Genomic DNA, 23,326 nt, shown 5'->3' on the forward strand with positions numbered 1-23,326 from the left:
AACATGGATACCTGGGTTATCATGGATGCACACAACTGATTTGAAAGGACTTTCTGTGTCCATTGGTCTTTGTTTGCAAAGAAGTAATAACAGTTCATACTGCAGATTGGTTAAATGCAACTGGCAGTTAATTAGAAGACATTACATATGCTTATTTTTTAAGCTTTATAAATTCCATAGTATCAAGTTTAATTTTTTAACACTCTAATGATTATTCTGTGTATCCCATTAATCATTGGGAATGTGCAGATTACAATACAAAGCACAATATGAGACATATTGCTCTGTATTGCTAAAGATAGGGATTCCTGGGACTGCCATAGAGGAACTAAAAAGTTCAGAGGGAGATTTGGCTTCACATAAAGAAATGCAAATCAGGTTTTTGCAACCATAATCAGAGTTACTTTGTTTTATTCTAAGACAGTACATTAACTCTGCATTCATTTAAAATACAAAAAATGTAGTCCGTGAGATCATTCCATACAAATCATGACTGTAGGTAGCATTTCAGACTGATGAAGGTGCTTTTCTTTAATGACATTTTAATTCTTTAGAGAAGGCACTGAAAGCATCAAAGCAGTAAAACAAAACCAGAAACTGAAAATTTCTCTGGGGATTTCATCAGATAGGTTTTTCTTTCTCAAAGGCAAATACCAAGTTCATTTTTAAGCAAAGATAATAGCTGCAATATCTGTAAAAATATTTTATACATACATATGAATACAGGCAGCATCTTTGTGAAATGAGAAAATATTACAGTCTTTACGGACTGGTAGGCTCACTAAAATATGAAATGGTAATGATTTGCACAGAATTGTAGAGGTAAATCAGTCTGAGAGAATGTTGAAGCATCTGACTTTAATTCTCATGCTTCAATGAAATGCACTGCCTTTTCTCTCTTGCTGTTTCATTTCTCAAATGGCAAGTACAGGAGTGTATATATTTGCAGTATGGAGCAGATAACAATGCAATAGAAACTGGAAAACTCCATGAATATCAGCTTGTTCATATCTGAATTGCATTCCCTGAATGTTAAGGCATTTTTGCCTTTTCCAGCTTCTTGTTGATTCTTGCAAACAAATGGAGCTCTGAGATGCTTGCCAGTTTCCATAATTACTTCAGTGTGTGCCACCTTTCAATTTTCTCTATTATTTTAGCCTAAATTTTTGTTAATTATTGTCATCTCATAATAAAACTGCACATCATGTTCAGAGAACATCTCAGTCATTAATGAAAAGATACCAGATTACTAATACAAATTTTCTTGGGATAGATGATCGGTTCCTTTTCATTTCTATGACCTCACCTATCCATAGTGCTCATTCCCATCACACCTGGCTTCCATTTTAGTCATTCATTATGAGAAAACTGTAGCATTTCATTGTCAGAGAGGAATGATGCCACAAAATTAAAGAGATGTGAAAAATACCTGTCTTGGAAGCATTGTCTGACAAAGCACAAGTTTCCCTGATACAAACATAAAATCCTACAACCTCATTTTCTCTGATTCATAATTTCTGCATAAATACTTTACAGTATTATAAGTGACATAAAATTGTGTGTGACTTGGCATTAATATGTATTAGGAATGAGAAGCTATTAAGAAATGTGCTGTGAGCCTAGATCTATTTCTGTAAAACAAACTGTTTGAACAAAAACAGGCAGACATGTTAGCAACAAGAGGAAGCCTGCATATTGCTAGCAGTGAGAGCTTCAAAGCATTAAAAAGAGACAATCACCACTTTGTACTCACTTTTTTCTTTCAGTGCCTACATGACAAGCACCCACGTTTATAAGGAGCTTCCCTGCCTATGGTAAAGACAGAGATGGATGATTTTTAAATCCTTTTCAAAATCATGTGATGATGTTTTCCTCTAAATTCTAAAATTGCATCAGACAAAAAGATGAATTTTAAAAGGTCTATTATGTATTCAAGCATCCATGGAGCTATTAAATTAAAAAGGAGTGAAACAAACACTAACAATATTGAGACATTCCATATCAGAAGCAACTGACACATTCTCTCATTTTGATCACTGAAAATAAGATTTTGGTATCAGTGATTTTTTTTATAGATGTAAACACTACAAAGTGGAAAAAGCAAGAAGTCCAATTGAGGAGTTTTATTCCTGCTTCCTGCAGCAGCATAACCTCTTTTCATTCTGCAGCAATACATATTAAATAATTTAGGCCTTTTTCATTCAAACATAAAAGGGCACATCGCACATTTCATTGAGCAGCCTTACCTGAAGCACTAGAAACCTGGAGGCCTAGATTCAGAATATAAGAGCATTTCTTAACTATAGAAGACCTATGTGCAAACTGTGTAAATGGCCATGCAATATCTGCATCATATATGTGTTAAACTATTCTGCTGTGGCATATGCATGGAGAGACTGTCTTTAAAATGTTGTATTTTTTGAAATACTTAACCACCTGGATTCTCCCATCCTAACTTGTGTCATTGCTTTGTATTGGAAAACAATTAGGATTGTTCAGCCATGGGGTCATTCAGCATCTCTGAACCATGAATGCCCTGAAACAGGAAGAAATTATTATCAGCAGATATCCATCAGAATACTGTTAGGCACTAAATGAAAATGGCCCATGCAAATGCTCTATAGATGCTCCTAAACAAATTAGCTGGATTATCAAAACTGAATTTATTCATAGGAACACTGCAGTTTCAGACAGTTTTTGGTCAAGTTGTTGGCAGCCACACTCTTGCTATACAGTATTTTTGCTACATGCCTTTTCAGTACTTTTGAATGTTTTCTTTTCTTTAGAAACACATTTTCATCCTGATGAGACCAAAATCACAGTAAAAATAAAAAGTTAAAAATCAAGGTCGAGGTTTAGATAAAAACATGTCCCTCTATGGAAATCTCTGGTGGATTATTGCTTTCAGAGGGACTGTTAGAAAAGAATGACATCCAAAAAGGTTGTGGAACAAGAAAAATACTAGACTTTGAACAATGCCCTTACCAGATGTTAATTTTCTTGCCTTGTATATTGATAATAGAGATATTCAAATCTCTTAACTTGTACATGGGACATAATTCTGGACACATAATGCTGGACCACAAAAGTCTGATTAGCTTTTGATAGTGTGGTTTGTGAGTGGGTAAGCTACATAAGCATCATTGTCCTGTGACACTGTAGATGCCCTAGGGGTATTGTCCAGCTCCAAGATGGGTGTGCTGGCCAGCAGTGGCTGAATTGAGCCAGCAGTGTGTCTGTGTAACCATCTGAGCTTATATCAGCACTGCTGTGCCAGCAGGAGCAGGGCAGTGACCGTCCCCCTGCACTCAGCACTGCTGAGGCCACACCTCCAACCCTGGGCTCAGTTCTGGGCCCCTCACTGCAAGAAAGACATTGAGGGGCTGGAGCGTGTCCAGAGAGGGGCAGCGGGGCTGGGGAAGGGGCTGGAGCACAAGGGCTGTGAGGAGCAGCTGAGGGAGCTGGGGGGGTCAGCCTGGAGAACAGGAGGCTCGGGGGGACCTCACTGCTCTCTGCAGCTGCCTGACAGGAGGATGCAGCCAGGTGGGGTCGGCCTCTTCTCCCAAGTAACAAATGATAGAACAAGAGATAATGGCCTCAAGTTACACCTGGGCAGGTTTAGTTTGGATATTAGGAAATATTTCTTCATGGAAAGAATTGTCAAGCTTTGGAACAGGCTGTCTAAAGGGTGGTTGTGTTACTATCCCCAGAGGTATTTAAAAGTAAAGGGTTTAGTGTGGACTTGGCAGTGCTGGTTGGACTTCATGGTCTTAGATCTAAATAATTTTTTGACTATATGATGTTTAACAGTTTCCTGATATGAAGAACTGACTTAAAATACCATTCTTTAATCTGAAAAAGGGACATTTCCTATTTCTAATTTTATGGCATTTGTTGTTGGCATACACAAATTGCCAACTGGTTTACTTCTTGCCTGCATTTGTCTAAAATCCATATATTTACATATATATATATATATATATATAGTCTGATTCTGCACTATTTTGATTGAACTCTGTCCTTTTGAAGTATTTAGAAACATACAGCTTTCCGGAAAAGGCAAATATTCTGTAATAACACTAAGGAGATCTGTCATCTTCCTCAGAGAGCTAGTGACCTCTTTTCACAAAAGTTGGTTCTAAAGGAAATCACTGTTAATAGTATAAATGGAATACATATCTATAGAAATAAATGCAGTGGATAATTAAGCAGCATCTAGAGGACAGCATCCCATTGAAAAACAGAAGAGCATGAACAAAGACTCTATTCACCTGCCTACCAGCCACCTAAGGATCTACAAACCAGGGGATAAAGATGTGTTTTAGAGTCTGTTGGTTAACTATAGAACAAGTGGTGCAAGAAGGATGGAATAGATTCCTTAAAAGATGTTCTCTCCCTGGAAAGATAAACCACATCTGTGAAGTCCTGAACATGAACAGAACTGAAGACCGTTTGATGCACTCAAATATTTAATGACTTCTTTTATATGCAACACAAAAATATTAGGTAGGACTCTGCTTGCCTTTGATGAATTAACAGTTTACTTGCTCTTGCTTGATGATGGTACAGTTTTGCCGATTAGTATAAACTAAAAGGCTGGTGTAACAAGTCAAATTATTCTTTTTGAAGACAATTAAGAGCTCCACAGAACATGTGTTTGCCCTCATTTGAGAGCTGTTTTCAACTTGTTTTGCAGGGTGATATACTATTTGCTTCAGATTATAATAACACAAATTTGTGTTAAAATTTTGTATTCCACTTTTTTAATTTTTCCTTTTGGAAATCTTTTAAGTTTTTTGGGTATCTACTTCCCTCCTTCTGAATTGGAGATGTGAATTTGGATTATCAGCTCTTTTTTGAATATTGCAAATTTTAATTTGAATTTTATTATAAAAGGAATTGAAGCAAATCCATTACAACATATTTCTGACATTTTATATTTATATTTAGACTCTCATACTACACTGTTCATGGATCATATTCTAGCTGCCTAAAAACTCTTCTAAAATATTAAAGATATGAAAATAAAATAAGCTATTCATAATGTATGCAAGTGGGTATAGTCACTAACATAGAATATGTTAGTTTGTGTCCTCAGCCATTGTTCTAAAAAGATATAAAGAACTGTTTGAAAGAAAGGTAACCATCCCTTCTGTTGAGAAACCTCTGATGGATGTACTAGGAATAATAATTATTAGAATGATTTAGGGCTTTCCATCATACATATCATATTAAGTCAATGTTGTGAAAGCTCTTCTAAGGTAAATAAACATTTCAGCAAATGTTGCCACAAGTTTAAACAAATTAACCATACATGTTAAATTCCTTTAGAAATTGTAGGGTTTGTATCTACCCTTTGTCTTCCTTTGAAGACTGCTCTGGGTCTGTGTTTCCTCACTTGCTAGCATGGGAAGGCTCACTGACTATACAATGTACACTTTTCATACGTAAAGAAAAGTGAGTAGTCATTAAGAAACATTTAATATAATGAGTGCAAAAAAACCACATGGATTTCACAATTATCCACATCACAGCCGACAATTATCTGCAAACTATAGCAATAATTTAAGTTTAGGTTACTTTGCTTTGTTTATTCAGTTTTGGTGAATACAACTGTCAGCAAAGTAGATGATTAATCTGGTTTATTCATATTACAGCTGTTTGTAGAAGTTCAAATGAGAATCAGGAGACCCCACAAAAGAAAAGTACTGGATACTGTTGCCTGTTCCACAGAAAATGTCTCAACTTTAGTCTGAAAGAACTAAGACTGTTCATGAGTCAATGTGACATGCATGAGAAAGGGTAAAAGAGACTACACAGTCAGATATGTCTCTTTTGATTCTTGCTTTAGAAATCTCACTACTCACATTTTTAATGTTTAGTGCTGTTCTTTAGAATCCTTACCTTAGGAATCCTTTTTTATCACTTTCTAGGCTCCCAGTAAAGTAGCTACAGCTCTTTTGCTCACTTCAAAAGGCTTCAAATTACTAAAAGTAATACAAATTTGATATTTTGATTTCTAACCATACATAAACACAAAGGCATGGTAAACTCTTTGCCCTACAGACTGAACAAGTCTGAGACTGGCAGCATATTTACTGGGTGCAACTACTGTTTCCTTCCCTGAATACCTCTGTGTCTAATGCTTAGAAGCTTGTTGTTTACATGCTAGCCTTCCTTGCTGTATTCATGCATATCTGCAAGTAAAATGTGTTTTATGAGGTTGACTGAAAACATAATAAACGACAGCTGTAAAATCCCTTCATTGAGCTTTGGTTCTGGGCTTATCTATGAGATTAGAAAGTCCACACTGAAAATTAAACGTGAACATTTAAGAGAAAACCATGATCTAATTTTAAGATGATCTGCTTTCATAGAAATGTAATAACTTATCTTCTTAGTAATATACTCTCTCTATATATATATATTTGAATAGAGTATATTGAATATACTCTATTCAAATGCTGCAGAGGGAGGAAAAACAAAACATCTCATTATGTAAAAATGGTGAGTTATATTTGTTTTCTTTAAGTACATTCACCAGAGCTGAAGAAATTATCTCAGCATTAGGCAATTTCCCTCACATTCTGATGCTGGAGAGAAAAAAGGCATAAAAACCTGGCCAGAATGACTTTGTCAAGTATGTAACACAGGCAGAAGGACAGCTGAGCTTCTGCAACTTTCTTTTCAGCAAGAGAAGTCTGTATTTCAAGTGTCACACGTATTGAGGTTGCAAGGACTGTGGCTTGCAAAATTAAAAGTGAAAACTGGTCTGATGGTCAGTTTCCCAAACAAGCTCTGCTTTGAGCCACCAACCTTCACTGAAGTAAGGACTACTGATGGACATGGTTTCCAAACTCTATACTACCAAGAGCATTGCTGACCTTTTAGAAACATACTATGAGGTATTGTGGGCCTCTAGAGCCTTCTCATAAAACCAGTAGAGAAGAGGAATCACCATGACAACACAGTCAGCAGTGAGGTACTGATTCTGATGTGTGACTTGAACATTCTTTGAATCCCAAGGGACATTTGAGTTAGAGTTCGGGACTCACAGCATTTTATTTGCATGGAGCAACTTTGTTTTCTCCCAGGGAACAACAACATGATACTATAAGAGGTTATTTTCAAATGAAATCTTTCTTGCATTTGGCTTCGCCAACAAGACCAACTCTCAGGAATATCTTAACCAGGAGAGAGGGTAAAGAACAGTGGAAGGAAGAATTTTGCTTGGTCATGGCCCACTGGGTCAGATCTTAACATCAGCAAATCCATGGGCCCTGACAAGATGCATCCATGAGTGCTGAGAAAGCTGATAGATACCATAAACAAGGCACTCAGAAATATCTTTGAAAGGTTGTGGTGGACAGGAGAGATTCCTGAGGACTGGAAGAAAGTAAATATCATCCCAGCCTTCCAAAAGAGCAAGAATATCCTCATAGATAAACTCAGGAGGTGTGAACAGAATAGGCAGAGACTGAGGTGGATTGAGAACTGGCTGAACAGCAGATCCCAGAGGCTCACAATCAGTGGCACAGGGTCAAATTGGAGTCTTGTTGCCAGTAGTATCTCTCAAAGTTCAGCATTGTTTAACTGAAATTATTTTGCATCAGGCAGTCATTTTCATTAGTGCAGCCTCTAGTTCAATATAAAACAGGCAAAGCATTTGTCTGAACAACAGAAGCACAGAATAACTGAAGATGGCATAAGTATCTGTGACATACAGTCCTTTATATCACTTGTAGTCTGCTGGGAAGATTTGCATCTCACTGAACTTCTCTCTTTCATGTTTATTGCTGAGCTACACTCTACTCACTTCATATTCATTAGAAACAAAAACCCCACAAAACAACCACTGTGTAAGATATAAAACCATTTGATCCTAAATCTATGTCTGAAGCAAGTCAAATGCATAATCCCTAAAAGCACCCGTTTCTCTGTAGTGGCTAAATAGGATGCTGACTTCAGAAGGTGAGAAATTTGAATCATATGTAGCAAAAAAAGCTGATTCTCCCCTCTAACAACAGTTTGGCCAATTTTGTTCTGGTTAACCAATACTTCTAGCAGATGCACAATGCAATAAATTCAAGTTCAGTAGCACAACCCACAGAAATTAGCATTTCTTCTATGCTAGGTCATACAAGATGAGGTCCACTGAAATGTTTTGTGAAAGAAAACCATCTTCAGAATTTATCATTTGATTGTCAATTGTTTGTGAAGAAGACCTACAGATCTGCTGAGGCATTTAGTACAAGTACAATAGTAAAACATATGAACACTGTTGCAGTAAAGATAAAAAATATTCAGATGTTATACAAAAACTGCAAAAACTCAGCTTGGTGCTACTGAAATGCAAGGCATCAATTTTGCAGACCATACAGGATATTTAAAACTTAGTGATGAAGCATTTTTTATGTGATTAGGAGACCTGATTTAATGGGATTTAAGAGGTAATTTAATTGAGTCAAATATGAGTTGTTTTGATATCTCATGCATGACAAGGCAGTCAATCATCAAGCATGAGGGGTACCTTAACAATGAACTACATGGGATTTGAGTTCAGCTTCGGGGAAGGACTTTGTTTCAGTGGGAACTCAAAACTCTTTTGCACTCTTTTTGTCCTTGGATGACACGGTGGGGCAAGGCAACCTTCCATTTAGCAGAGACCAGTCTAATCCACTGAGCCTTGCACTGCACCTGTCCTGGAGTTACTTCAACACCTCCAAGTGAGGTCATGCAACAGAATTAATAGTTTTCATGACATATCTTTTTTAGTTTTTATTGCACTCCTTCGATGTTGCACCAGTATCTTTTCTCAACACATCATGAGGATATGATATTTGGTGTCAAACAGAACTATTATGCAGTTCATTCTATGCATTGACATTTCTCAGAGAGGTGTGGCTTGAAGAATCAGAACAGATAGCACCATAGGTGAACACCACAGATGTTAAATCCCAAATGAATTTATGGCTCTGAGATTCCATTAGACATTAGCCTCCTCCTATACATTAGTTGCTTCATATTACTTGATTAGCAATCTCATTGACTCAAATAATAATAAAAAGAATTGTACATAAGTAGCAATCCACTAGATTCTACTAAAACAGAATTAAGAGTCCTGTGACTGCTCTCATGTCATATTCTAATGTGGAGACATCTGAATTATTGAAACTTGCTTATATCCTTGGCTAAGCTGAGATTTTAACATGATTTGGAGAAGGAGCCAAAATATAATTAAGATAGCAGTATTATTGTCACTGATTTAGATTCATGGATTTCTGATCATTTGAGGATTTTTAAAATAAAATCCTTAAAATGAAGTATTGGAAAAAATCCTTAGTAAAGTCCTTCCCAGATTTGATGCAAAATATAAAGATATCTCAATCAAAAAATAATTTATAGGAAAAATATTTGTCTTTATGTGAACCCATACAGAATTCAATGGCTAATGGATATTTTCTAGGAGAAAACAGGAAAAAAATTATATGCTTTCCTTCAACGGTGAAAATTCTTAGAGTTGAGTGCAGAACATCCCAGTTGCACTCTTCAAAACAAATGTCTCCATCCTGACGTCTGCATGGAGCCCATGTCCACAGGCTGAGCACTGCCCCTTGCTGATCTGATTGATCCAAAGACTGGATACTGGCTCACACTGCACGTTTTCAAACTGCTCTTTAATGGGCTGGACTTTGTGATTTGAAAGTGTCACACCTAGAAGATCTGAGATTAGCCTCTAAATGGCTCTCCATTTCCTTCCCATAAGGAAGACAAGATATGCATATATATATATATATGACTATATATGAATATCTACAGATATCTATGTTTTTACCTGTAAATATACGTAAAGACCATCAGTGTAATGAGGACAATAAGGAAAAGGCCCAGGATATTTCCCACACAAGACCACACAAAACAAAAGAACCAGCCAATTGTTCACAAATCAGAAAATTTAATTTCTAGGCCAGCTTTAGATAGATGAGGCAGGTGATGAAGAGAGGTCCCCTTGTCTACAACTGCAAGAAGCCTCCAGCTGCTTGTGGGAAAATGGCACAGTATAGATGGGGCTGTGTGTGCTTCTTCATCCTTATATCAGTGGCATTGATGAGGGTCAGTGCAGTATCTCAGGTGCACAGAATGGTCTCACAGCACTCTCAGGTCTTACAGAATGCAAATGCTAATTTATTTTAGAATACCACTGACTAAGCCCCTAATACTCACATTTTAGCACACACAGGAATGCATGTAAGTAGTCTGGCAAGTATCCAGGGAGGCTGTCCAGGATGGCCTGCAATGACAAGCAGCACCAGTTTCCCAGTCTATCCCCCCACTTGCAGGGCTCTTATTAGGAGGGTATCGGTTGTGGATGAGTGTCAAAGATGCATCAGGATCCAACCATCCTGCCTCTGTGAGTGATCAGGATGTATTCACCATCTCTGATTCTGCCAAATCATCTTCTGATTCTTCTTCTGAAGAACTGAAGCATGTGGTAGGCATGTGATAGGATCCTGATGGCCTGCTCCTGTAAGTGTCCACCACTTGTATGGTTCTCATCCTCTTGCTATCTACTACACTTGTGTTTATATTTCCTATCAATTGATACTGGTAGAAATATTTTTATTGCAATTTTCCACATCACTAGAAGATTCCTGGACATATATATGTTTTCTAACATATTGCAAGCACTTTTGTAAGGGGCTAGTTAGAAAAAAGAATGAAATATGTCAAAAAATAAGTCAGCTGTATTTTTGATTCAGAAGTTTTCTTGTCAACAGACTTCTGAGTTTCTAGTGTTGTCCTTTAGTATTTCAGTGATATCCTAATGATCATAAAATTATTTCAGTTTCCTGCCCCGGAATTATAAATGAATATTACCATTTAGTTTCTTCTGTACCATCATTTACTCTATGAATTCTAATCTGAGCCAATCTTTATATTCTGTTTCTTTTACAAGATAAGAATAAGCTGGTGTGTTTTTTCAATTTCTTATTCTCTGTTACTCCCTTTATATAATCTCTTTTCAATCAAAGGGAACTCTTCAATCAAACTGGAAAATGTGTGATAGAAAGGGAAAGAGAGACTTGCCACTAACAGGACAGAGAGAAAGAATTCTGCCAAGTAATGGACAAAGTATTTCTTTTACTTTTACATAATATTTTAAATGCTGTTCTGGGGATTGTCATGCAGCATTTATGCTTCAGTGTGGCAACTGCAGCTCTCCTAAGAGTAGTGACATGGTGAGAATTAGTGAGAAGTTTAGTTCCACATATCCCCTTTATGAGAAAATCAGATTGTTTAATATAAAACTGAGCTGTGCAAAAATAAGGCAGGCATTTTTGCAGAGTTCATAAGAAGTTAATAGGAAGACACATTTTTTGCACAGTTACATCAAACAGCATTTTTCACACAATGTTAAACATCGAACTGTATAAAAATACCAGACAAAACTTATTTTAAGTTTTACATTTTTATCAAGAGCAGAAGGAAAAATACTGCATAACAGAAAGGGAAAAAATCTTATTAAAATACTTTATTATCAGATCATTAAGATAATCTGAAAAGTTGTTTCGGAGCCATTACAGTATATGTCAATGGATTGTCAATACATATAAGAATGTCAGCATTCGGAGACAGAATAAATCATGAGGCATCTCTTCAAGCCTTTCTGTTGGTTTGATTATTATCTTCTGCAGAAGCCCTAGAATGACATCCAGTTTGAAATCCTATGGTTCACACAAAACAAAATTATATTATTTTAAGAAGCACTATTAATGATGCAACAATAAAGTGCCTGTCACAAGAATTTTCCGAAATAACGATTCATTTGAACTAAACTGATTTATTTCAAATGCACCACCCCATCCTGCTATAACAGCATGTACATTAACCAGATAATATCTCTCTCTGAAATAAAGACTTGGAAGAATTTTAAAAAGTCATATAATAGATCAACTTGTATTTTTGTATGGAACAAACCTATTCAGCTGGCAACACCAGCAGGTATAAATCTTCAGACAATGAACTAAATTACTCCCTGGAGACCTTGTTCTCTCTCACATTCTGTTTGCAAATGACCTGTCACCCAAACTGCTGATTCTCTGCATTTGTAAGCATTATACTTCCATTTTGTAGCTTCCATATCATAACTTCTTTACAGCAGGATCTCAGCATATTTTGCAGTTGTTAAGTAATTTAACTTTGCAGAAGTGAATTATTGCAAAGTGGAGAAGCCTTAAGAGTCTTCATCTTTTAAAGGTGAAATCTGAGGTGCAAACTGGCTAACCACAGCCTTTTCTTGGAAAAGCTGAACATCTGCACCCTTGAAAACAAGAACAATTTAAGCTCAGCAAATTCTACAGTCAGGGCAACAACGAAGGAATGAAAAGAGACAGCCATCATTAGAAGATTTGGAGAATGCTGGGTGGGTGTCTTTTTGGAGCATTCAATAACCGTGTTACTCTAGAATAATGTTGCTTTAACAGTAATTAGTTATGCAGTATGTAACAAAAGATGTTCAGAGTGAAACCTGAAATATGTGAAAAAGACTGCTCTAATATTATGGACTTAGACTTGTTAAGAAATAAAGTAAATACTACTCAGGTAATAACTTACATTTATGCTACTTACATCACCAGGATGCTCATTACCAGAATAATTAAGTGCATGCCTGTTCTTTTCCTGTTTGAGTTAAGCCCTGACAAGTGGGTGAAGCTTCGTGTGCCCTGCATAGCATCTCTTTAGCATTCTAAAGAGAGAAATTCCGACTGGTTGGGTGATTTGTAGAAGGCTAAATTTTTCATATGGGTCTCTTCACAAACAGAAGTATATATTGTCCCACTGAAAACTTTTTCAAGTGAAATTTTTCTAGTGACCTCTACAGCAAAGTAGGATTTCACCCAAAGTGGTTTTAATGATGTTTTACTGAGAATGATAACCAACAAAGCAGGAGTGTGGATACACACCGAGAGCAGAATGCAACTTCAGGATGTACAGTGAGTCATTAAAAGAGGTATCCTTGCTCTTATGGAAAGAAGCAAAACAATTTTATTGAAAGGGGAACAAATGGAGGTGAAGGGCATAGTGAAAATCTGGGGAAAAATAGTATTTCAAGGAGAGAAAATTTAATACATAATATTCTCCTGTTAGAATGAAGAGTAGTTAAGTACATCAAGGACTGCAATTAAAAAAGAAAAAAAGGATAATAAAATAAGTTGATCCCATTTTTATTGAAATGCATAGTTGTGTTTTATCCAGAATAATTATGTTAATAATATCATGCTTATGTGTTAGTCTTGTAATGAACTGTGGGTGTTTGTGGAAATGGAGCAATTGTAATGATTGCATCTATTATTATCTGGAAATGAAGAATGAGATTCATTTTATTTAGCTTTATAAGAGTTGGGCATCAAGTCTATTATCTGGACTCCCTTTGGAGTCAGTTGTCAGAGAAGCATTTCACAGTGTAAAGTGTCAAATGCAGTCAAGACTAATAGCCTTAGGACTTCCCTGTCCATTGCCATTGATTACAGAAAAAACAGACTATCTTACTAGATACAGAACATTGGCATGACTAAAGTTAGTTTATACTAATTTTACTTTAATAATATTTTCTCACATTAAATCTTCTTGCGATTAAGTCTTTGAAGTCTCTAACCACTATTATGTTTACTTATAAATACTCACTTCAAGGATTTTCAAGATCTCAAGTAAGCATTTACCCAGAAGAAAATTTGAGCAGATAGTTACTATTTCCTTGCTTCCTTCAAGAATGATAATTTGTAAATAGTTTGTTTTGTTCAAGTAGCAATTAGAAAAGCATTTTAACTACAAAAGATTGCCAGAGTAAAATTTTAATTAAACTGGTTAAAGAGGCTTTGTCACCAAGTGGAGTTCTCCTAGAGAAGAGCAATGGGTTCTACCAGAAAATGTTGCATTCCTGATCGATGTACCACATGGCAAAACCTTTATGAAATAACTGAATAGCATCTGCATAGCATTTACAGAAAACAGGAATTTAATCAAAAAGCTTTCCTTTTCAACAATACACCTAGGTCTTGTCAGTTCTGGTGGTCCTTAAATCTATGTCAGTCCTAGAACACAAGGTTGCAGAGATCCATTGTTCCAAGACAAGATTTTCCTTTAACTTTAGTTGCTGCAGCACCCAGAGTGTGAACAGAAATGTCTGTAGAAACAGAGATGATAAATTGTGCTAAATACACCACAGCTTTGCTGCAGTTAAGGTTTCCTTTCGTCAAGGTGCTGAAGAGTAAACATGATGCACTAAATCCATTTGCAAAGCTTTGGAAATAAAAAAATAAATGCTAAGAGTATCCAGCTGCTGGGCTTCCTACATCCATTGCAGAAAGGATCATAATTTTGTTGTAATTTGTATTTCCCCTCTAGTCCACTTTGTTTATGCTAACTTTCATCAAGAAAATTATATATATGCCCATGTTCTTCATCACTTCTGACTTTTTTACCTCCACCATCACACTGGGAGAAGCAGTTTGGATATTTATATCTCTTGTTGATGTACAGAACTGAAATGGTCCTGACTTTCAGAAATTTCACATAAATGCTGTCAGAGACTGAAAAGTAGGAGACACAGATTCTTAGCTTCACCTCTGGTGAGCCCTCTCTGCTTTTTTGTCCCCTGATTTCTTTTTATGTTGAAGGGAAAGTGCAAGTAAGAGAACACCACCTTTAAGAAACAAAGTCATAATATATCATCTTAGGAAGTGAGGAGCAGGACCTATCTGTAATGTTTTTCTAATTCTTAGAAACATGGATGTGAAGCTAGCATAACTTACTTATTTAGGTCCAAGTAAGGTGTAAGGGACAGCTGTGAGAGCTAGATTTAACATTTTGTCTTCACTGCTGTTAGACATGTCACTGTCCAAGAGACCCCTATTCCAATAGAGGAGCCAGCAGCCAACACATTTCTATAAGAAGGAGATGATAACTTTAGATGAAGGAGTTTTTTTTTTTTCGTTGAGACCTGTTTGTAAGGAATGTGCACCAGTAAGAAAGTTTTGGCTTTTTGAGCAACAGCAAACACGAGGAAAAGACTGCCTCCCTGGGACAACACTTGCTCTGAGAAAGAAGTACAATAAAAACAAATGACAAGTTTTCCTGGATAATATAATTCAACAACAGTGAAAACCCTCATTTTTCCCAGATTCACTTTCTCCCCAGGAGACTGGAATAGCTACCCCTTACCAGTGCTGGGAGGGCTGCTTGACCCTTTATTGCCTCTGCCCAGTAAAGAGTTTGGCATGATCTTGTGCCATTCCACAGCTTTGCTGGCCCTGCGCTTTCAAGGCACTCTGTGTGCTTTGACACACTGATGTTGTGTGCAGGAAAAAGACATGATGTAGGGTTTACTGCCTTTTACTGCCTCTTTTGCCTCCTTTTAAGACAAGTAGTTATCACAGCAGTAGCCACTTCCTCTCCTCAGCTCAGCATCCAAGAAACCATCACCCTGAGCAGGCATAAAGTACGGCAGCAATGACAAGACTGTGTTTGTGGGAAGCTCTGCTGGGTGGATCTGGTCTGCACGATGATTTCTTTTTACCCAGTTGCTTAGGCTGATCTCTGTGCTAAGAAATTGACTCAGGTGCTTTTCTTGCGTGGCCTCAGAATGTTCTGCTTTGCAATAACCTCCTTCTTTCTTTCTCCATTTTCCTCATTTCTGAAATTGTGCATTTGCACTTTTGCTTGTTCTGCTGCTTTGCAGATTTGTATACCTTTTTCCAAATTTACCTCACAATTTTTAGCAGGTGCTCATGTGCCTTCCCATTACTTCAGGTCACCTCCAAGTACATGATCCCATGAATCAGAGAAAATGAAACTTTTATGTTTCTTCAAGGAAAAAAATTAAGTTTTCCTCAAATTGCTCCACCAGTTTGCAGAATTCATGAATCTGAATTTTTATTTTAAAGATCATGAAATATAAAATAAATATAAAATCTGTAGTCCAGGGGGCTTCTGTGCTAATTTGACACGTACAAAAATAAAGGGGAAAAGAAGGATCAATGCAGATCCCAAAAGCGACTTAACTGTTGATTTAAACTTTCATATTCTGTATCATGTGCACTTCAAAAGATGGTACACAGTTAAGGAAAATCTGTGAGAGCTTTGCATATTTTGGCATGCTGCTTTAGGGTACAGAATTGGGGTCAAACTACCAGATTAACGGTGTAAAAAGTAGAAGTCATTTCTTTCCAAAAGTCTCTAAGCAAGGACTTGCTTCTTTTAAGCAACAGAAATTAGGAATAACTTTATTATACAGGGTCTTATCTTTCTGCTTTTCATCAAGAAGCCACAGAAGCAGAGCTAGACCATAAACAGACCAGCTATTTAAAATAGATTAAAAAAGCCAATCCTAGGAACACATACATGTTTTTGCTGCAGATGTTTTGTGGCAGTTATGAAAATGTAAAAACACTGAGTCTCTTAAGATTAGACTACATTTGGGAATACTGTTTTATGAGCTGCGGAACACAAAGCCCATATAATTTTATGGTTAGGTATAATGACGTGATGCCTTTGTTTTACTTGTGCTATACTTATTAATGAAATCTCTCCAACAAATAAATAAATCTAAGTGACTTGATTGCTTAATATTATGCTATATTTGGCTAACATTGTAATATTTCTAACCTACCAATTTTTTCCATAGTATTTTGCTGATTTTGTCACTTTCTTAATAGAAAATCAATGCTGTAAGTTCTCAAGAGTTATGATTTTTTTTTCTTTAAGGAAGCATATAAAGATTAAAATTACTGTTCAAGAGAAGAGTGAAGCTAGTAATTTTTTTTGTTATTTTTTTTAATCACAAAGAAAGAAACAAAGCTGATCTAGAGACCAGAATAATTCTCATATGTGTGTAACAGTATCTATTTAGTACTGTACTAATGGTAGATGATGTTAGACAATAAAAATTCCCATGCATTTTTGAATAATTGTAGAAAAAACCCAAAAACAAAACAAAACAGAAAAGCATTTAAATAATACATCCTGTTGCTCTAAAATACTGAAGATTTTTAGAAAACTTTGAGGTTTCTTAATTAATTTAAATATGAGCACTCAAAAAATAAAACATAATTAGATAAAAGTCATTTGAGATGTTATTAATCTATTTTTTTAGACAAGAGTTTGAAATAGTGTTATTAAACTAAAATTATCATAATTGCTTACGGTTTTGGGCTCTCCGTCAGTTTAATAGAAGACAATCAGGTACATGTAAGTTTTCTTGAAATGCTATTTGACTAGGATTTGTAAGGATTCTTTTCACGGATTATTATTTCTAGAGAAAATCTGTGTTTGATTTCCAGGACAGTTATAATTCTTTTTAAACATAGCTCTGAAAAATCTTAAACTATTTTTATGTTTTTGAAATTAAAAATTATTCTAAGAAAATTAAGTTCAAGAAATTATTTGAATATTTAAACAAATGCATAGTATCTGTACTGCAAGTATTCATCAGCATGTAATGATTAAATCTATACATGAGTAAAGTTATTGAGGAAATGTGAAGTTTTTGTCATAAAAATGTAAATGCACAAACACATTTCTGATCATAAAGAAATGTCAGCTTTTTAGTGGTAAATATTAAGAGATGACATAGTGTAATTGTCTATTTATTTTCCAATAAAGATGACTAATCAATGTGTAGATATCATCATATGACCAGATGAATTTTGGACCTTTATCTTAATAAAAGATAAATTAGCACAAGAAAAAATTAAAGTCTTTTAAAAAGTTATACTTTAACAAGGTTTGAGAATTTCAGATGAGAAACTGATATGATCAAAGTATATCAGTATAGATTTGACATTACATTTAACCTTAACAACAATTAACAGTCATAAATGTTCCATTCATATTTTTTGGCCAAAACTTTATAATTTACATTTTCATCTTGGAGAGATGACTGAAATTCTCTGTTATTAAATAACCACATGATTGCTAATAAATTTATCTGCACCTGAAATAAAGAGAATCATGCATATATGTGAATTTCTGTTTATTTATGTGTCCATATATTTTCCAGGGTGCACTACTTGAATGAACTCTCATTCTTCAACTCTTTTCTTTTCAAAAGTGAGTGACCATACTTTACTGCTTCTAACTTTGAACAACTTTCATATTTAGCACTGCTTCTGATAAATGGTTGACTTCTTTTCATATTACATGTTCGTCATTTCCAAGCCATTTTAACACATTTCTGGAAACAAATATGTATCATATTCCTCAACTTGAAAACTTTTGACAGTTTCAATGTCAATGAACTGTTTTAAAGATGCTTACATTTGTTAATGTTTCAGAGAACATAGTCTAAAAAAAAAAGCACATCTTTATGTGACTAAAATGTCCTTTTTTTTTTAATGTTCAAATATTTTATTATTTATAACTCTATGTTCAGGGTTTTTTAAAGATTCTATGCTGGTTATTCAAGGACAATTATGCATCTTAAAATTGGCAGATAAATAGGTGTGCCCTTGAGTATTCATTCTAAAATTAATTAGAAAATTAGAATGCAATTAAAGCTGAGAGAAACATAATAAATTAGACATTAAATAACTTCTTAGATATCTTTGAATTTCTTCTTAAATAACAATGCTTTTGAGATGTGTAATTCTTTAATTCATCATTATAAAGCACTTAATGGTGTAGCTTGGCCATCCTTAAATTTCCTGTATCTTTTGCCTACTGAATTAAATTAAGCTGCTACTCAATAATAAACAGAATAAGAGAATATGGGACTTAATATTTACATGCTGAAAATCAGGATAAATAATGCATCATATGTATATTAAATATGATGCTGTTGTGTTCTATCTGTGTATACCCAAAGCCATCTAAATAGGGCAGAGTTTTTTAAGTTTCACAAGTGTATCTGATTTAAATGGAAGACCATGGCTCCTTGAATATCTCATTTTATATGATACCATAATCCAATGAGTGAACTTCATCACCACCGATTTTCATAGATCTTGGACATGCTGATAATTTCTTGGATTTCCCAACTCTCTGCAAGATGGAGGCAGGAGTAAAAGCTCATAAAAAAACAAGTAAATAATTGTCAGAAGTTTCATAGACCCAGCTTCTGAAAACAATTCAAGGTGGTCACCATGCCTCTAGGGTGCTGAAAATCCCTTTGCATACCATGCAAGCAAAGAATTAAATTACATATCCAATAACAGACCAGCACATGAAAAACCAAACCCAACTCCATCCTACAGAAAGCTGAAGATACACTTGATAACACTTTTTCAGCTTTTGCCAAAATTACAGGAAATTTAGCAAAGCATTTAACTCCTCAGATTAGGACAACAAAGGCTGAAATTGCAAGGCAGTTCATATAGACAGTGATTTCAGTAGAGCAGTATAGAAAGCTACAATTTTTAAGACAGAAAACTTGGCAGTATCTACGCTGGTCAGGACACAGGCTGAAGTGCCAGATCCCTTTCATCCATATCCTATCACTGCTTGGCTTGGTTTTTGATGTTGATACCTTCTGTAAAAACACATTTCATTTATACTGAGATATTAATAACTCTGCCTTTCCTTAACCAGCCATGTAATTAACCTATTAGTCCTGTAAAATGACCAATAAAGCAAGCATGAGAGGAAATTCGTTTGTTTCTAAAATTAATTGCTACATGTTTATATAACAGTTCTAGAACCCTACAAAATTGGAAGCTGTCATTAATTCACAGTTAGTTGGTTGGTTACACTTACAGTGAAGCCTGAGACAATGATTGCTTTTGTAAACTCTCAACTCATATGCTTATGCATGTTTCAGTAGAGTTTAACACTACTAAATGCTGGCACTATGTTTCAAAAATTACAAAAGTAAGCTTCAGCTCTTGCTGACTTTTAGTATTTAGGGATCAGCATCTGTACTCATCAAAATGAGGGGGCTTTTTAATGAATAAGGATAAATTGCCAAAATACAGCAAACCTAGGATACATTATGAGAGGTAAATTTGTTTATACAATATCTGAGGCATTGACGTATGCTTTTAATGCATGGAGTAAGATTTTAACTTTAGAAGTTTTTCACTAGTTTCCCATATTCATGATGAAAATTCATCTGTCTAGTAATGTCCAAAAAGATAAGTGATATAATTATACTGTCACATTCATTACATGAAGGAGGGTACTCAAAAAGGTCCATTTGTCTGACCCTTTAGTCTATATACCCCATTGCCATAATGTATAACAACTGCATTTTTTACAAATTGTCAAACAACTTTTGTTCCCATCACACATTAAACAAGAACTATGTTCAGGATGGGCTGCATACAGAACACTGTTTTCACTGTTAAGATGTGATTAAGGTACAAAACCTCTCAGCCTTATCAAAACAGTCAAAGTTATGGGCATACTGCTTTTCCAATACTTTTCCAATAACAACTGAATCCAATCATATGAGAGGGGTGTACCTTTTTAGTTATATTAGCACCAATTATACTCTTTACCAAAATATTTTCTCCTGAGTTAAATTTCTGTTAGCCCTGCAAGAGAAGAATTGCTTCTGAAGCTCTTTCACTCTGAAAAAATTACTTTCTGAATTCAGTCAACCATGTGAGTTTCTTTCATGGAGATTGTTTAAAATATGCTACTAACTAGTTGATATTATGGTATATGCATATTCAGCAGTGCTATACAATTCTATTTTGGCTCATTGATTGGATGACTAGAATTTTTATAAATAAAGGATGGGGAAATCAGAGAGTTCTGAAGATAGCACATAGAATGGCATTTGTGAAATCACAAATATAGACATCAGCAGTACAGATATTTTCATGTTAGCTAGTTGTCAAGACTTTTTCACAGTGAGTGGAGTAAAATTGGCACTTTCAAAGCATGAGTCATCTCATCCTAAAATAGATGATTAAAATAGGTCAGATGAATCACTATGTATTGCTCTCTATTGACCTTGAAGAGAGCATTGGGTTACTAGTTAGTGTGTACACATATAAACTGCAGAACACATGAAGCTGGATGAGAGGGAAACAACCCAAGATATTTCTGGAAGCAATATTTTTACTACAGATTTATGAGCAGGTATGAGAAGAGTAGACTAATATTTCCTAAGGGGAAAAAAAAAAAAAAACCCGAAAGATTGTTTGCATCTTTATGGTAAATAAGCTAAAAGAGAATATATGCGATTTAGAGGGATGTCTTATATCTCTGTGTAAAGCATATGGATATCAAAGTATTTTTCTGGCTCTAGAAGGTACATAAATTCTTTGAAATATTATCATAGTGTTTCAGTACATCATAACCATATATATTGAAATCAAATGTCCTTTGAGCTTCAACACCAAGACATAGTATAGTAAATGGTTCATTTGAGAAAATGCAACTACAAGATTTGAAATACACTTAAATTAATTTTGAAAATTCTGATTGGCTGAAAAATGGCTTTGGAGTAATCTGCAAATATTTCAACAGAAATAAAATGTAAGTTGTATACATGTACTGAGGTTTTAACTGAAGAATGTCATAACTGACCCTTAAATTATAACTACAGAGTCCTTACATAGAATGCCTTAGCCTCTTCTTGCATCTCCTGCCATTAATTTACTCCTGTGCAGACTCTCACAAGGGCACTTCTTGAAATCAAAATCCAAAAATCATTCATCCTGACATATCTGCACGGCTTTATCCCCAGACTATCAGAATAGAAACAGAACCAGTAAAGGCAGCATTATATGTCTGAGCTGTGCCTTTTTTCATCTTCTCTCTGTATGACCTTCAGGTAGACTCAAAACCTGCATTCAAACAGCTTTTTTTGCTTTACTTCGCCTTCAATTTACTTGTCGTGATGTACTACACTGTTAACAGTATTTGCTGCTTTGCTACAAATGAAGACCAAACTATTTCAAACCCGCCTGACTACAATAGATCTCCACTCAGATTTAAACAAAACTGTGCTAAATCTGATTTTCCTAAGACAAAGAACTGCTGTCAGTTTTTTAAGTCAAAAGGTGTTAAATGCACTCATTACCTTTGAAACATATTCCTAACAAGTCTAAAACTGATTGAGGCAAGCAGTGTTATTAATTTTTCAGTGGCTCTTTACTTCCAGGAATTGTATAACTATGGCAAATTCTACAAGTTTTCTGTGCTTGTGTATACATTAAAAAGATAAGTAGTGTAAATTTGTCTTTATTAAAGTAAATTTTCTTTCTAGTACCTGGTACAGGCCTGTGGATGTGGGATTTAGTATTAGAATGCTGTTGATAACACCCTTATGTTTTAGTTGTTATTAAGTAATGCTTAGTCGAAGTGAGGACTTTTCAGTTTCCCATGCTCTTCCAGTGAGGAGGGCACAAGGAAGCTGTGAGACAGCATGGCCAGGCCAGCTGATCCAAACTGGCCAGAGGGATATTCCATAGCACAGAGCATCCTGCTCAGTGCATGAGCTGGGGGGAGTTGGTCGGGAGACATCGATCGCTCCTGGGGACCGGCTGGGCATCAGTCAGTGGGTGCTGAATAACTGCACTGTATGTCTCTTGTCTCTCTTGGGATTTGTTCCTCCCTCTGTCTTTTTGTTGTCTCTCTTTTCATCACCATCATAACCATACCATCATAATTACTGGATTGTATTTTAATTGCTGTATTTTAATTAAACTGTCCTTATTTTAATCCATTAGATTCACCTTTCTTTTTTTTCCCAGATTCTTCTCACCATCCTACTATGAAGAGGGGAGTGAGCAAGGAGCAGCTCAAGGTTACAAAAGTTTGCAAATTGGAAAAAAATTTTCCAAATAGCTGTGAAGTTGAGAGAAAGTAGAAACATTTGATCTCCATATTTTCAACTATTTTCTGACTGAAAAGAAAATGAAAAAAAGGGAATATGTCATCAAAAATAGTATTTCAGTTCTTAGAATTTCTGAAATCAGTTTTTTAAAAAGGAGTTAAAACAAAAAAAAAAACTTTAAAAAAAACCCTCTCTTCCTACAGTAATTATTATCCTTGGTCCATCTTAGTTAGCTGTTTTTGTAATGCAGGCCTAAAAAAGCCAAGCATAAGAGCTAGATATAGGAATCCAGACTCATATTTCATCATAAGAACCTGAGTTAAAGCTTTACAATATGTCCAGAATATCATCTTTCTAATGCATAACTTAAGTGCAATTTGAATATTGTTGTTGGATGCTGAAAGTTTCTAGAGCATACTGTATCAAATACTAATTCCTTATGTTAAGCCAAGTTGCTTGCTGATAGTTTTGGAATCAATGGTTGGGAAGAAATTAAATGTGTCAAAACAAGGGAGTATTCTATAAAAATGAAAAATGAAGAAT

At 35.3% G+C, this 23,326-nt stretch overlaps 1 long non-coding RNA gene across 1 annotated transcript in view; it reads left to right on the top strand.

Annotated features, from left to right (window-relative positions):
- LOC116183737 (uncharacterized) overlaps nucleotides 1-22,935 on the top strand; it is a 32,189-nt gene extending 9,254 nt beyond the window's left edge. The window contains exons 2-3 of the long non-coding RNA XR_004148423.2: nucleotides 18,059-18,108; nucleotides 22,701-22,935. This is a non-coding gene — a long non-coding RNA (uncharacterized LOC116183737). The remainder of the gene's footprint in view (nucleotides 1-18,058; nucleotides 18,109-22,700) is intronic.
- Nucleotides 22,936-23,326: the final 391 nt, after the last annotated feature.

Source organism: Lonchura striata, chromosome 2 (genome assembly GCF_046129695.1).
Source record: "Lonchura striata isolate bLonStr1 chromosome 2, bLonStr1.mat, whole genome shotgun sequence".
Taxonomy (NCBI): Eukaryota; Metazoa; Chordata; class Aves; order Passeriformes; family Estrildidae; genus Lonchura; species Lonchura striata.